This window comes from Tupaia chinensis, unplaced genomic scaffold (genome assembly GCF_000334495.1).
Source record: "Tupaia chinensis unplaced genomic scaffold, TupChi_1.0 Scaffold000005_2, whole genome shotgun sequence".
NCBI classification, from domain to species: domain Eukaryota; kingdom Metazoa; phylum Chordata; class Mammalia; order Scandentia; family Tupaiidae; genus Tupaia; species Tupaia belangeri.
Genome location: NW_006159434.1, coordinates 636,251 through 642,907, shown reverse-complemented (window position 1 = coordinate 642,907; position 6,657 = coordinate 636,251). Strand labels below are relative to the sequence as shown.

Below are 6,657 nucleotides of genomic sequence, written 5' to 3'. Positions count from 1 at the left end.
ATATATATAATTGTACATGCAAAGTTACAAAATAATTAAGATGTGTTGAGATAAACTATAAACAATGGATAAGGATTTATTCTTTAAAGATAGATTGCTTTTGATCTAAATCAGAGGTTATCTAAAGTTGTTTCCTAAAAACAAGGTTTCACTGCCTGAGTAACACTCAGGAGACCATTATCTCAAGAAAAGAAGAAGTTTATTTAGAAAGAGCTCCTGGGCATCTGAAGTGGAGGCGCTTCAATCCACCCTACCAAGAAGGTGATATCTTTATATGAGAGGGGTAAAGAGCTAAGGTCATGAGAATGTTAGACTTTGATTAAATTACTTGCCATTATGATTTTAAAGTTTTTAGAATTATCTAATTTTATTTATTATTATCATCATTATTTAATTTGACCAGAGAGAGACAGAGAGATATATAGAGAGAAAGTGAGAAAGCAAGCCACAAGGTCAGGATTCAAACTGCAGTCGGCTATGTTAGAATCCAACGCTTTAATCACCATACCACCTGCCAGCCCCTTCATTGTGACTTTACGGGCCCATCTGTGAACATAGGCTGAAACATTTTGGTGGTTTTGTTTGCCAGTAACAGAGTTCTGGCCAAAGGTATTTGTAATCACTCCTTATTTTCTGACAGAAAAATCCCTAAAGGCCATTTAGGGGTTGATCTTACATTGATGTGGGAAGTTTGGGTGATTACGCCCAACTCCAGTGTCAATCGCTGGGCTGCAAGTTGACCAGGTTCTTGTCTCACACTCATGAAGAATTAGAGATACGGACACGGAGAACAGATAGCAAGTGAAGTTTATTGAGAGAGGAAGAAAAAAACAAAAAAAAAAAGAGCTCCCAATCAGGAGGTGTCTCAGAATGAGTTGCCACTTGGTAGTCTGAGTTTCAGGTTTAAATCATTGCTGAGAGCCCCCTGCATGCATTTTTCTTCGTGATAGGGGTTCTATATAGGCTATTAACTTTGGAAGAACTGCTATCAATGTTAATTTTGAAAGCTCAAAGATTGTTAAATTTAGGATTTTATTGCCTCAGAGCTGGAAAGTCTTATCTTATCCAGGTTTCTGTAAAAAACAAACAACAGCAACAAAAAATCTCCTATATTATATGTGTGCTCCAGACTATGACAATTGGTCTCTGCTTTTTGCCTGATTAAGTGTCATCTCAGAGTCCTAAATTCTTTAGGAGCAAGATTTATGTATCTATAGGTCAAAGGAACATAGTGACTCTATGGAAAAAAAGAGAAAACAAAAAATTACCATAGCATGGCTGCCCAGGATGGCAGACAGTGGCTCTCCTCTTGGGGTCCCTGTCCTATCCACCTATTCCCTGGGTCTAATTCCTGTCTCAACATGAGGCAGGAAAAAAAAATTGTAGGAAAAATTTTATGTGGTTATCAAGAGCATGGGGAATTAGTCCACGACTCAATCTGTGCCTTTCCACAATGTCAAGGCTTTATTCCCCTCAAACGCCCTAACACACAAGCAAGCATAGCTGGGTAAAGGACAGGAAGATGAGCCTGCTCAAGGCCACACTACCTGCACCGACACCACGAGGAAGCTCTACTCTAAGAAAGCTCTACTCTACTCAAAGTTGTCACTGGGATGGAGCCATTAGCACAAATTCTCTGTCAAACCTTGCCTCAGCAGTGTGGTGTCACCACAGGTTCTGAGCCAGGCATCCCTCAAGCTGCTGTTGTGGAGAGAGCCAGTCAGATTCACTCTTATCAGAGTCTCAGTGCCTCTAGGTCACAGAGGAGAGAGCTGTGGAGAGCTGCCAAATGAATGCTGGAACAACTGCTCCAGTTTGAGGGGAGCTGTGAAGTGAGTGCTTGAGCACAGCAGCTACTCTGGTTCACGCATGGAAAGTGGCCAAAGCGTGAATGGCATAGAGCTGTCTAAGTGCCCTGTTTATATGCCCCTTTGCCAAGGCAATGCCCTGTGCCATGAGTTCTTATCTTTGCGACCATTTTGGTTATTGGCCTGCCATGGCTTGTGGTGGTGGCAGTTATTCTGAGTGGTTCAGGCAGGTCTTTTACACAGGTCTGCAAAAAGCAGTCAAGCTTTTTATGAAGGTCCACGAAAACAATCCAGAAAACATATTTGTTAAAATATTTTGTTTTGAAGACCGAGGTGTTGGATGCATAGCAGAAGTAAGGCCACTTTTGAGCAGTGCTCTATACAGTGGTAAAATATTTGTGCTAAAGTAAGATGACTGGATGATAGAAAGAAAAAGGGACAAATAATAAGTCTATAACTTGTTAGGTTAAGGCTTGAGTAACAAGTTGAGTTCTTGAGTTCAAAAGAATTTGAGAGTGTGGCAAGGATCGATAAGGTAATTCTATTAAAGGATTTTATATGACAAGTTGGTTAAAATTTGAAAAAAGTATTATAAGTTTTCCAAAAATGGATCAAAGATTATTTTCCCCCTGTATTAAAACAAGAGTTCTTTAAACATTTATTTTATTTTGTTTTTGGTTTTTGCCATAAGGCACATGCACTCCCCAGAGAGAGATAGACAGAGGGAGGGTGAGAGGTCAATCCCCCAGGGGAAATGTCCATGCCACAATCCTTCCTCCTATATTTTTCTCTGGAGATTTTGAGCATGCACACACATACACTCAGCATGATTTTCAGGCCATCAGATCCAGGACTTGAACCACATTCTGCTGGGTGAGAATCTACTGCCTTGGCTACCGTACTGCTTGCTGACTCCAGGGTTGGTTTGTTTGTTTTAAGTATCTATCTGTTCTCAGTAAAATACAATCATACTGTAAAAGATTTCTTTACAGCTTGATACCTTGCCTAAAAATACAAATTTGTATGCTTTATTTATTTGTTTATTTATTTGCTATTATTTACTTAGAAAACTGAGCTTTGGGGCCAGCAGGTGGTGTGGTGGTTAAGGTGCTGGATACTCCCACATGGCCGACCACAGTTCGAGTCCCAGACCTGGTAGCTTCCTTCCTCACTTTCCCTCTCTTTCTCTCTGTGTCTCTCTCTGGTCAGATTAAAAAATAAATGAATGAATAAATAAAATTAATTAATTTTAAAAAGAAATACTTAAAAAAAAGGAAAACTGAGCTTTAAAAAGTTAAACATTTTAGGGACCAACAGTTGGCATAATGGCTATGTCACTGGACTCCCATGTAGTTGACCGCAGTTCGAGTCCCAGACCTGGTGGTTTAAACTCACGCCAGGCATGTGTGCATGTGTGCCCAAGATCCCAAGAGGAGAATGGAGGAGAAGGGATTGTGGCATAGCTGTCCTCCCTGGGGGGTGATTTCTTGCTTTCTGTTTCTCTGTCTCTCTCTACCTTTCTGTTTCTGGTGAGCACATGCACTCTGTAGCAAAAACCTCTCAAAAAAAAAAAAAAAAAAAAAAAAAAAAAAAAAAAAAAAAAAAAAAAAAGCAATTATAATCAAATCCATTAATAAATAAAATACGTTTGAAATCATCCAACATCAATTTAAGAGAAAAACCTCTCAGCAAATAATTATTCAGAGGAATTACCTCAAATTGATGAAGAATATTTACAAAACCCTACAATAGAGAGCAATTACCTCGACTTTATAAGAACATTTTTATAGGTGGGAGCTGCCATTGCCATCAGCGACCTGTTCAAGGTAATACAGAGGTCCGTGAAGCCAGCCAGCCTAAGCCTGCTCACCTTCAAAATCTACGCAGCTCCAAAAAGACTCACCTAACAAAAACGCCATGAAAGTTGATGAGCTTTTACTCTACTCAATTCCTGAGGGGCAATCCAAATATGTGGAGGAGCCAACTTGAAGAAAGCATCTCAGAGCTTCGACATCACTGCGAGCCATATATAAGTTGGTGTCAGGAAATGAACTCCCAAGCTAAGCCCAAGATGTAGAATTTGGTTTGATGGGGGTTAGACAGCTGTGAATATCTCCAAAATGGACCTCCTGGATTTTTTCCCAAGACTTGGTGTTACTGGTTTTGCTGGCCTTGGTGGACTCCTTTGGGCTAAAGGCTCAAAAGTAAAGAAGCGGGCGTGCCCACCTGGTGTCATGGGATTAGCCACCTCTTTCTATTATCCACAGCAAGCCATTGCATTGGCTCAGGTCAGCAGAGAGAAATTATATGACTGGGGTTTATGAGGATACAGAGTCATGGAAGATTTGTGGAAGGAGGACTTTCAAAAGCAAGGAAATGTGAAGAATTCACCCAGAAATAAGTAGAAAACTTCATGTCTGCCCATTTTAATCAGTTATAGGTAAAAATTGGAAAGTTCTACAGTAAATCAACATTTCTACAGAAACATGGTAAAGAAATCATTATTGACTATAGTCAATGGCTTTCTTCAGGAACAACTATGCTAGGCCTCTCTGTTATCTTGGATGACACCATACTACAAGTGGACTAATCTGAAATCCTTTTACCTAAAAATAATACAAGCCTTAGAACTCTGTGGTCTCATGTTGCTATTTATGTGCATAATTAAAATCCAAGTGAGAAAAAAGAAAAAGAACATTTTTGTAAACCTACCATGAATACCATCATTAGTGGGGAAGAACAAAAGCTTTCCCCTAAGATCCAGAACAAAATAAGAATGTCTTCCTTTACTCTCCACACACATTTATCACACATTCTACATAACCTTGCAATGACCACTTTTACACATAAAACATATTCATGAGCAAGGGATTTTTTTTTATGTGAAAGTCAGTTTTAAGGTTAGAAAATTTTTTTTTCAGTTTTTTTTTTTCCACAGAAATCACTCTCCAGGAGATGGCCATGCCGCAATCCTTTCTCCTCCATTCTCCTCTCGGGATGTGGAACATACATTCAAATGTGCTTGGCATAACTTTCAAGCTGACAAGCATGGGACTAGAGCAGTGATCAGCCTTGTGGGAATCCAGCACTTTAACCACCACATCCCCTCTGGTCCTGTGTGAGTATAAACATATACACTCACACATTGAAATTTAAGATTATTTTCAAATGAAAAATGACATAATGAGCTTTAAGATTCAGTTCCTGTGCTTTGGCAACCATTAAACTAGAAAACATTCTTAAAATAATTGTTTTGAACTTTGAAATTGAATCAAAACCTACAGTAGGGCCAGCAGCAGTAATATAGCAGTAACACAATGCTCTGTGATGGAGGACCCACATGAGAAGTTTCCAGGCTCGCATCTTGAGGTTTACCTGTACACAATGGGTACATGTGTGCGCCTGTGATCCAGGCTGGCTGAGTCTGGGGTTGGATCACAGCTTGAAAACTCTATTGGGGATGCTAGTATCTCTTTCTCTCTGTGTGTTTTTTTTTTTTTTTTTTAAATAAACAAGCTTTTTTTTTTTTTTTTTTTGGAGAGATTTTCACTGTAGGGCGCGTGCGCTCGCCAGACAGACAGAGAGAGACATAAAGACAGAAAGCGAGAAATCACCCCCCACGGGGGATGGTCACGCCGCAATCCCTTCTCCTCCATTCTCCTCTCGGGATCTTGGGCACGCACGTCCACGCGCCCGGCGTGAGTTTTAAGCCACCGGGTCCAGGACGTGAACCGCGGTCGACTACGTGGGAGTCCAGCGACACAGCCATTACGCTAACTGCTGGTTCCCGAAATAAACAAGCTTTTAAGAAAAGAGAAAGAAAAGATAAAAAATACAGCAAAGAAGGGAGTGTTTGATGAAGAAAGAGGCTTCTAAATTTGGGGCTTAAAGGACTTGCATGTGACATTTTCATTTATGTGAGTGCAATTCCTCATTCTGTTTATCGGTGGTCATGGGATGGTGGCCAGCATTCCTGGTGTGGCTGAATGATACTGAGAAGAGGGGGCAATTAGACCTTGTTTTTGTTTTTTAAAAAAATTACGATTATGTTTGTTGATCTGGCTGGCTGTTCAATGAGAGATGAACATAGAGGATTTCTTGTGCTTTACCCTTTTTGGGTCTCTCACGTCTGGAGTAGCTTCTCAAGTAACACCTTTTGAAGGCATCTGAATACATAAGAGGGATCTTCAAAAAAATCATGGAAAATGTGTGCATGGATATCAAAATTTTGAACCACCAATACTTTAATTCCATCTTTCATGAACTTTTCAACGTCCTCTACTATGTATTTTGTGGGATAAGAGATTGGGTAGTTGAGGCAAGCAAGAGACTAAACAAAAGACCTGGAAACTGCAAGGTCAAGGACTAAGAAATTTGAGGGAATAAGGACTTTGAAAGGCTCCTCTATAAGTGGGGGCATCTGAAGTGTAATGCACATGTCTAAGGGCCAGAAAAGACTTGAGAGAACCCGAAGCTGGCCCCTTATGCAAGTACATGTTGAAGGATAAAGCAGAAATGTAGGTGGACTGGCTAAGACATAGACTACCTGAGCTCAGATACAGTATGTAAGAATTTAGATACTCTATATTATTTTTTTTGGAAAGGTTTTGTTTTTTTTTTGTTTGTTTCTTGCTATGGAGCGGGTGCACTCTCCAGAAAGACAGAAAGAGATAGAGACAGAAAATGAGAAATCACCTCCCAGGGGGAATGGCCATGCCACAATCCCTTCTCCTCCATTCTCTTCTCGGGATCTTGGGCACGCATGCACACACATGCCCGGCATGAGTTTAAGCCACCGGATCTGGGACTTGAATCATGATCGATTACATGGGAGTCTAGCAGTAAAGCC

At 40.3% G+C, this 6,657-nt stretch overlaps 1 pseudogene; it reads left to right on the top strand.

The window, feature by feature from the left end:
- Nucleotides 1-3,631: 3,631 nt before the first annotated feature.
- On the top strand, nt 3,632-4,213 carry LOC102483123 (MICOS complex subunit MIC26 pseudogene; annotated as a pseudogene).
- The last annotated feature ends 2,444 nt before the right edge of the window (nt 4,214-6,657 follow it).